Genomic DNA, 9,726 nt, shown 5'->3' with positions numbered 1-9,726 from the left:
GTCATCATGGCTAAGATTTGGGAAGGGCTCTACCCACATTCGCTACAGGCGCGCTGATGGCTGAAAAGGCCAATGCGAGATAGACAAATGCAGTTGCAAAAGGCACAGTGGAAAGACTCCTTGGATGGTATCAGCAGGATATGATTCTTTCTGCTTTGTCTTTTCTCTTCGATGGTGATCCCGTGTGCATTCTCAAAGGAAGCAGAAGTGTTATGGATTGTGTGTCTCCAGGCCTCCCTGGAGTTGGAGGCCAGGGTAGACCAGCAATGAAGATCAATGTGGCCAAGGCTGAGATGTTGTTTCAGGGAGTCCTTGTATCTCCTCTTCGGGGCTCCTCTCTTGTGGCAGGCAGTGGCAAGTTCACCACAGAGCACGATCTTAGGGAGGTGGTAGTCCTTCATCCTGGAGACGTGCCCTGCCCAGCACAGCTGTGTTCTCAGCAACATGGCCTCAATACTCGTAACTGCTGCCTGTTCTAGAACAGATGCATTAGTTACATAATCTGAACAGTGGATGTTTAGGATTGTACGGAGGCGGCATTGATGGAAGCGTTCTAAGAGTCGCAGGTGGTGGAAGTAAATGACCCATGATTCAGAACCATATAAGAGAGTAGACAGCACAGTGGCTCTGTAAACATTGATCTTTGTGCTTTTCTTCAGGTGTTTATTTCACCAAACTCTTTTATGGAGTCTTCCACAAGCTCTCTATGCCTTTGCTAACCTGTTGTCTATCTCTCCATCAATCTTACCGCCCGAGGAGATGATGCTACCTAGGTAATTAAACTGCTGGACTGATTGGAGCTCTGATTTGTCAGTGGTGATATGGGGATGACGGAAGACTTCCCGAGGTGCAGGCTGATAGAAAACTTCTGTCTTCTTCAGGCTGACTTCCAGCCCAAAAAGCTCAGCAGCCTCAGCAAAGCGGAATGTTAAACACTGTAGAGCTGCTTCTGTGTAGGCAACAAGGGCGGTATCATAAGCGTAAAGCAGCTCCCGGACAAGATGATTTAAGGATTTAGTGTGGGCCTTCAGTCGCCTTAGGTTGAAAAGGCTTCCGTCAGTACAGTATTGAATGTGATACTGTCCTGATCACCGAGGTCTGCTGTGGCCCTTTGGAGCATCATGCTGAAAAAGATTGTGAATAGAGTTGGTGCAAGAACACAGCCTTGTTGCACACCATTGGTTATTAGAAAGGGCTCAGAAAGCGCATCACCATATCTGACTTGGCCACGCTGATCCTCATGAAGTAGGATGATCATTTTAAGGACCTTGGGGGGACATCCTAAACGTTCCAAAATCTACCACAGACCTTTTCTGCTCACAGTTTCGAAAGCCTTGGTGAGATCAACGAAGGTTACATAGAGACTTGTGTTCTATTCCCTACACTTCTCTTGCAGTTGTCTGAGAACAAATACCATGTCTGTGGTACTCCTGTTGGCTCTGAAACCACACTGGCTTTCAGGAAGAAGTTCTTCTGCTACAGCCGGTATTAGTCTGTTCAAAAGTATTCTTGCCAGGATCTTGCCAGCAATGGAGAGCAGAGTAATACCAAGCAGTAATCAAGGAGAAAAAGTAGCCAAGGGAGATCATTAGTTAACTGTTTGGTGAATGTTACCAGAAGCTTACAAATTCCACTGAAGCACTTGGTCTTTTTACAGGAAAATATTTAGAACTGGTTCACTTAAGAAGGAACTGCTTGGCAGTGAGAGTTACAAAATAATCCCATTTTGGCTTTTGGCATAAAAAGAAGTGACATTTCTAAGGAACAACAGGGAAAATAGCAAAATGAGTGAACATTGAAAAAGGTGTTCAGCTGCAGATCTGCTAGCATTTTATCTGCTCCAATTTTTCCATCCCTCCTACATAGTCAGAATAAGATTTGCAAATATTGCTGGACTTGATGTGCAGAGTTCCATACTGTATGTGTCTTACTGACTTGTCAGAAAGGAAAAGAAAAAAAAGGCAAGACAGGAAAACTACATTATATGCCAAATTAGAGATCTAAACACTGAAAAAATCCCAAAACTTTTAATGAGTAGGTAATTGCAAGCAGTCTTTGACCGAGGCCTTCAGCAATGGAAATTCTTCAGAAAGCTTCTTTTGGGGCAGGGAACAGGAAGAGGGGATGTTTGAATTCAAATTTGAAGAACAGTAGTTCTTCAAGGGATGCATTTGTGCAATAAACCAGTTGTTGATTGAGAGAGAAATATCACTTCCTACAGAAAATCCGGGATAACTCAGTAGTTTTACAATTTTTCATCATTCATGGGTTGGCACACATAAGTAATTAATATGAGCTAGAGATCTCCACATGAAACCTACCTGTATTAAAACTGAAGTTAAATTAGAGGATGCTATTGAACATGGAATAATACTCCTCAGAGTATTAAATCCCCTTGACTTTCTACTTTACGTTGCTGAATCACAGTAGAGGAGGTCAGGATCCCTATAGAATTTTGTGTAGTTTTCATTTTTTCTGTATTCATATTTCACATTTTTTATCACATTTTAATTTAAGTATGCTAACATAAACCCGACTGACTTGTTGTGTCAACTATCACTAACACATATTAGGCAGGCTACAATAGCAACAACATAATTTAAATCCTGCTGTTTCCCTGATCAACAGTTCAAGGGGTTTCAAACCTCACTGACCTATGTTTCCTTTACTGTAGTGTCTTCTTTTATGGATTTTCTTCATCTTTTTACTGTAAGAAGCCTTGTGGCCTTGTATGACAGAGGCAATAATTGCAGTCTTTATCAACTAGTGCAATTCTTATCCAAATACATAATCTTACCATTCTTTACTGTACATTTATCTGCACATATTCTTATATGGAAATGAGGGGACATATTTTCAGTTTAATGACTGAGTAATTTATGTTAAAAACTGGTTCTCATATCAAAGGAACAAGTTCTATGAACGTGTGACTATTTCCTGGAAATAGCAGCAAAGGTCTTCTCCCTGTTAGTATTAGACTTGTCATTTTTAAAAAGCTATGCTGCCTGAACACATATTGCTGAAAATAAGACCGTCCCTACTATACATTCTTCAGACATATAGAACAGAAATGCAGCCCCAACCTCAAAACTTCAGCCAGTGTCAGTGCAAGACATACGGAAAAAGTAAGTAATATTGGTCACTGATGTACATTCTCTATGATTTCTGACATCAAATTTTCATAGGTAATCCATCAAAGACAGTTCAGAGGAAGATACTAACAGGACACTTACAGGAAAGTAGAGAATATTTCAAAATGTTACTAGTGATGAGCAGAAGCTAGAAATAGATATTGGGCTGATCAAAACCAAGAAACATCCAACCCCTCTCCACCTTCAAGTCCCACTGACAGTTACTATTAAGTACAGACACAGTACAGACTATAAATGTTGTGTCGTGCTCTTCACCCTAGTGTAAAGTGAATAGGAGGCAATTCTCCACTGTCCACTGAGGCTCACAGGGCCATATCTCTTGGTAGATGGGCAGGAGCCCTCTGCAGACCACAGGTGGTTTGAACATCTGAGAGACGTCTTTGGTACTAATGTACAGAGAGAGTACACCCATAGCAAAATTCAAGGATGATTCACAAATATCTTTCTATGACAAAAAGATCTGGGAATCTCTCAGAGTAAAACTACCAGGAAGTCATACATACTTTGCCATGGTACTATGTCCTGAATGGGTGCTGTTTTGCTTTACTTCTCCTTTGCTTCACCTATGTTTTCTGCATTCCATTTTGAGCACTTTGAATTTTCTGCCTCACTTTTTTGCTGGGTTTAATATTGCGAACCTTGCTTCATAATATCAATTCCTACAGTCCAAAGTCTTTCCCATCTTCTTTCTAGAGTGAAAATTGAACTTGATGCTCTAGAAATAACTGTTTTCTTAAGAAATGCTATAATGTTTTTACATTATTGGGCACCATAGCAATGAATAACAAATGAACAAAAGTGTATACATTGTATAAAAACAAAGAGCAAAAAAAGGAGAATAAAACCAGATTAAATAAAAAGATCAATTCATGAAAAAAAATAAAACCACAAAATCTACAGTTACAAAGCATTGAGTTTAAAAAGCAGTATAAAGGAAGATGGAAAAAGCCTTTTATTCAACTCAGAGGCTTTGTACTCAGAAACACTGTAAATAAATAAAAATAAATAAAATATAAGGAAGGTTTTGACAAAGAAGTAGAGATGAGAAACACCCTCAAATAAAAACACCACTTCTGGAAAAGATCGGAAACAAAAGAAAGAATATGTCTGTTCTTCAACTTAGAGCTCAGAGCCAGAGGAAATAACACAGACAGAAAAAAACCTTTGACAGTGAAAACACTAGATTTTTCCCTCATTTGAAAAAAAAAAAATAAAATTCTCTTAATATAAAATTCATTTCCCAGCAGAAAAAATAGATGAAGAGTGTAGGGACCAGACTATTCCTAAGACTTAAAAAGAAAAACGTCTTTTGAAAAATACCCAAGAAAAATAGGACACCTGTTTCTGTCACTCAGTTGTAAGATAAGAGAATGTGCATGGTTATAAAGACTGTCAATGAGTGCCTCAACAGGCAGCTACTGTGAGACTATAGAATTAGTTAATAAGATCTCACAGTGCCAAACGACCAGAAGGTTCTCACTGTGCCACCACTTATGTTGTATCACAACTCACTGATTGCTATCAGACAGATGCTTTCAAAAAGACTTCATATGATGCTAGAGTTGAAGTTACCTATCTGTTTGTGGCTCTGTGGGCTGAAATGGCCTGTTCAATCTGTAGAAGCCAACATATTAACTGAGTGACTTGGCACACGTTTTCTGCCAGTTACTGCTCTATTTTGCTGTAGGAGCCTACAGGCTACTATGCAACACCATATATGCCTCTCATTCCCTTAATGACTGTGTCTTAGAAGTTTCTTACACAAAACTGTGCAAGAAAAATTATTTCCTTAATCAGTGGAAGCAGTGCCATTCATCTTAAGGCATTTTTAGGTCAATAGAGTGTTAATTCTTATTCATAACAATTACATTAACCATAATATGTTACGGGAACAGGGTTACACTGTGGTGAAAGAAAGAAATCTTCACAGGCTTTTTCCTACTGAGATGACAATTCATATGTGAAGTGGGGGACAACAGGTAGACATAGTCTGATCTGAAAGCAGTAACAGCAAGGAAATCATATATGTCAGCATAAGAGATAGTAGACTCGACACATCCCAGCTCAGGTTGCCTTTCATAAGCACTGCAGAAGACCTGGACCTGACAAAAGGTAATGAAGTACTGTTACAGATGTTTACAAGGAGTACCTTCTACAAATGATGAATTATTTGCAAAAAATAATGGAAATTATTCTTTGAAAAACAAACACCTGGAGAAAGAATACTGATATAGAAAAAGATTACATATAGGATGAAGCTTGTCTCTAAAACATCTGCAGGGGATTAAAAGCATCTTATCTTTTATGCAGTACAGCAGAGTCAAGGATGCCTGCATTTGTCTTCCCAGAGTAAAGGATCAAGACAAAAGATTCTGGGAACTTTGGCAAGTTTTATTTCTGGGCAAGGAATAGAAAAAGCACTGATTCAGACATGCTCAACAGTAAGAGAATGATTTAGCTGTATAAGGAAATAGTAGCTGTAGAGCAGAAATAATAGCTTGTGCTAGTGCAATTAAATTTTGGGAGGACAAGGCTGACAGAAGTAAATCGTCCATATAGTGGTAACAGAAAGTCTCAGAAAATTGTCTTCTCAACAGTGACAAGAGGTCGGCCACGAAACGCTGACATAGAGAAGGACTGTTCTTCATGCCTTGTGGTAGGACCTTCCACTGATATCTTTGATGGGGTTCAGCTGCATTGATGGAAGGGACTGAAAAGGCAAACATAGGTTGATCTTCTGGATGGAGCGGTATGCTGAAGAAACGGTCCTTGATGTCAATTATTATTATGGGCCAATCTCGTGGAATCATAGCCGGTGATGGCATTCCCAGCTGGAGGGCTCCTATGGTCTCAATGACCTCATTGACCTTTCGAAGGTCATGGAGGAGCCTCCATTTCCCTGAAGATTTCTGAATACAGAAAACAGGGGAATTCCACGGACTTACTGATGGTTTTATGGACCCAATTCTAACTGTCCCTCCACCAACCGTCTCAAATGTCGCAGCTTGTCCCCTTTTAGGGGCCACTGGTCCACCCAAACCGGCTCTTTGGAGAGCCAATTTAGGCAAGGGAGGTGCTGCACACCAGTAGCCCCTATTGAAAAGTTGATGTTAAAAGTACTCCCCATTGTCCGAGCACATCCCTCCCCCAGAGGGTGAGTGGAAGGTCTAGAATAAAAGATCTGATCGTGGCACTTTGATTTTCCGGTCCCATTACTATTAAAAGGTCCTGAGATTGTCTTAGGATCTGTGTCCCCCCAACACCTGCGATTTCTGTTAGCGTCTGTGTTGTTGCCTAGGATCTCGGCCAATCTTTCAGAGCTATTATAGTTAAATCAGCTCCAGTGTCTATAAGTCTCTGCATTTTCACTGATTGGCTTACTGATGGGGATGATATAGAACAGGTCAACATTGGTCGATGGTTTAAAATAGCTTGGGACCAAGTGACCAAGGGTGGGGCAACCCCCAGCTGTACCTTAAGTTCTTCTATGGATTGAAGCTTGGCAATTGGACTTTCTACCCAAATCTCCAAAGGAGGAGAAAGAGCCTGCAGTCTCACCAGAATTTGGTCTCTTGTCAGGCAACTGACTGTCTGAGGGACCACGATGACCCCTGTTTCGAATACATCTGCCATCAACGAAAGCAGATAGGTTTCTGTAGAAGAAACAACTGAAGAAGGATTGGTTAAAACAGTTTGAACATTATCATTCCATGATGTTATTGTGGAAACAGGAAAAAGCTTTATAGAGAAACTTAGTTCATCTCCGCTTCCTCTGAGATGGTGGGTGTCATCGGCCCTGGAATTTTCCTCAGGGGAATTTTTGTCTTTGCACCTCCCCAGGTGCTTGACTTCCAGTTTCCCGGCTTCCTAAGTGGTTTTGGGGAGTCCACTAGTAATCTGCCATTTACATTGTATTTTACTCTACAGTGACAGGTCCGGTGTAATCCCTTCCCACATCTTTGGCACGGGCACGATGGGGGCTCTATTTGAGGGCCCTTATTACAATTATTACAATAAGTTTCCACATCCTCAGTACAATGTTCTTGATAATGCCCTGTTTTCCCACACCTAAAACATCTTCTCTCATATTTGTTGCCCTGAATAATCACATTTGCCAATGCTTTCATCTTGAATTGTAATGATACAACATCTCGGCAGGCCTGCATCGTTTCAGTAGTAGTGGGATTTTTAAGGGTCTTTAATACTCTTTGACAATCAGGGTTCACATTTTCAACAGCTAGCTTTAAAAACAATGCTTCCTGCGCTTCAGGGTTAGAAATTTGTTTAGTGATTGCTTCTTTGAGACAGGTCACAAAATCAAAGAAGGTCTCTTTTTGTCCCTGTTGAACTTTAGAAAAGGGTTGTGTCAATGTGGAAGCATCAGCGACTATCTTGATTGCTGATAAGGCCAGATTTTTTGATCTATCAAGATAATCTAAAGGAATGCAGGACTGTGCATTATTGCCGGAATAAGGGCCTTCACCAAATAACCAATTAATTGTTTCCTCCATTGGAACCCTTCTAGAATTTAGGGCATCTTGAGCATGTTTTTTTATTAAGCCTCACCATTCACTTTCGAACATTGTAAATTGCAGGGTGTTAAGCACTGCTTTGGCTATGGTCCTTATATCATTTAGAGTTAATGTATAAGCAAAGAGCAATGATTCAATAAGCCCGATGGCAAAGGGTGAGCTGAGGCCGTATTCAACTATTGCTTTTTTGGTGTCTTTCAAGATTGGATATGAGACTGGCTTCCCCTCCTCCAAATAAACTGGGAAGGCCCGTAACATATCCATATCTCCATCTTCTTCTGCCCCTTGCCTGGCAGCTGACCATCTATCTAGTACAATACCATTCCCTGCTTCATTCTGTGGATGTTCAATAATATTATCTCTCATGCTTATATTGGTGACCAATGGTCCAGACTAGAGGCAGCCATTTTGCCAGATGTTTACATCTGGTAGACCGGAAGTGTCATTTGGGCCACTATCTTGGGAAGGGCCGAAGGTATCACGTAAGCCGCCATCTTGAGAAGGGCCAGAAGCATCATATGAGCTGCCATCTTGGAAAGGGCTGGAAGTACCCAGATGGTCGCCATTTTGGGAAGGGCTGGAGGTACCCGGCCGGCCACCATCTTGAATTTCAATCTTAGTTCCCTCCCCAGGAACTCGGATTAATATTTCTTGGAAATTATAGTCACGCCCGCCATTTTGAGAGTTACTGGATTCTTCAGCACAGGTTAATGTTCCCCTAACGCCATTAGACGTTTTCTAATGTGGTTAGTTTGGTTAGTGGAAGGGGTCTCGGTGCCATTTTGAGCAATAGGTTCTAATGGTGAGGGCTTTTCTCTGGTGTTAAGGTTAGGGGATTTGGGTCCCTCTCATCTTCTCTCCCACTGTTTGAGGATTTCTAGGACAATCTTCCATGGAATTTGGGCTTTGAAAGCATACTGGTCTCCTTTCTCTAAAGCTTTCCAAAGCACTCTCCCCATTTGGTCCCATTGCTCATAATTTAGCTGATTAGGGATTTTTTCTTTGTTTTTATCAAGCCCTCTGGCCAGGGATTTTAGGGAGTCCTTATCCAAAGGGTGTGCCTGGGCGAGTATTAATATTTTCAGGCGCTGGTAAGAATCCCTTTCGGATTTTGACATCCGGGCTCCCATTTTATATTAAATTGTGGAGGGGGGGCGGAAAGGAATATCTTTGGGGCTGCTCACCTCTGTCAGTCATCAGACTAGGTGTTATGGAGCCTGCCAGTCATGGACCCGCTATCCCTATACAGTCCCCGGGAGTTGCGGGTGCTAACGGTTCAATATCATAGCGAGATGCCGTCACAGGGGGCGAGTTCCCTCAATATGAAGGACCTCTAGCTCCGCCCCATGTTGGGTGCCAGATGACACAACCCATTGGGAAAGAGGGTTCAACCACCTCGGAGTACAGGCAAAAATGGTCCTTTATTGAGGTGAGAATCAGACTTAAATAGGGTCAGGAGGGAAGGAACTGGAAAAAGGGGAGGAGTTTGGGAGGAACATGCAAATACAAACCCATGGAGGGAGAATAAGGGCAGAGATATTCAAACAAGCGATTACTAATGAATTAGATACTGCAATGCAGCATTTTTGAACCAATCACGAACAAGGGCACAAATTGAGGTACCAAACACTGAGGGACATGTGGTAAACTGACAATCAAAGGGATATTATAAGGCAATAACATTCCAAACATTCAACATTAACATTACTGATGAGTATAAAGTACTTTAACAATCCAACTCCTTAAACAAAGGTAGAAAAGGTGCATTCTTCTGGTGTTCCAAGAACTTCCTCGCAGATTTCTATGTTTGCCTTCCACTGCTCATAGACACAATCCTCCGCAGCACACTTCTCCTGGTCTCCCACAGTCACTCAACGGGCAAAGCTGATTGATGCATGGGAGAGTAATTTTTTTGTTAGTCATCATGAAAAATAATAGTGTTAGGCCTTGAGAAAAATTAAAAAGTTTACTTGAACCTAAGGTAACACGTAAATAATTTCCACTGGGTAATAGATGGAAGAAGGCAAATGGTGACCATGTTG

At 41.3% G+C, this 9,726-nt stretch overlaps 1 long non-coding RNA gene across 1 annotated transcript; it reads right to left on the bottom strand.

Moving 5' to 3' along the window:
• Window positions 1–5,555: 5,555 nt before the first annotated feature.
• On the bottom strand, window positions 5,556–9,101 carry LOC108493611. Its single transcript, XR_001873541.1, has 3 exons — window positions 8,869–9,101; window positions 6,711–6,820; window positions 5,556–5,862 (listed from the first exon to the last, which is right to left on the bottom strand). It is a non-coding gene; the product is annotated as an uncharacterized LOC108493611 (long non-coding RNA).
• Between the last annotated feature and the right edge of the window lie 625 nt (window positions 9,102–9,726).

This window comes from Lepidothrix coronata, unplaced genomic scaffold (genome assembly GCF_001604755.1).
Source record: "Lepidothrix coronata isolate B3197 unplaced genomic scaffold, Lepidothrix_coronata-1.0 Scaffold18, whole genome shotgun sequence".
Classification (NCBI taxonomy): domain Eukaryota; kingdom Metazoa; phylum Chordata; class Aves; order Passeriformes; family Pipridae; genus Lepidothrix; species Lepidothrix coronata.
Note: the sequence above shows the minus strand (reverse complement) of the source record. Positions and strands in the feature narration are given on the sequence as shown.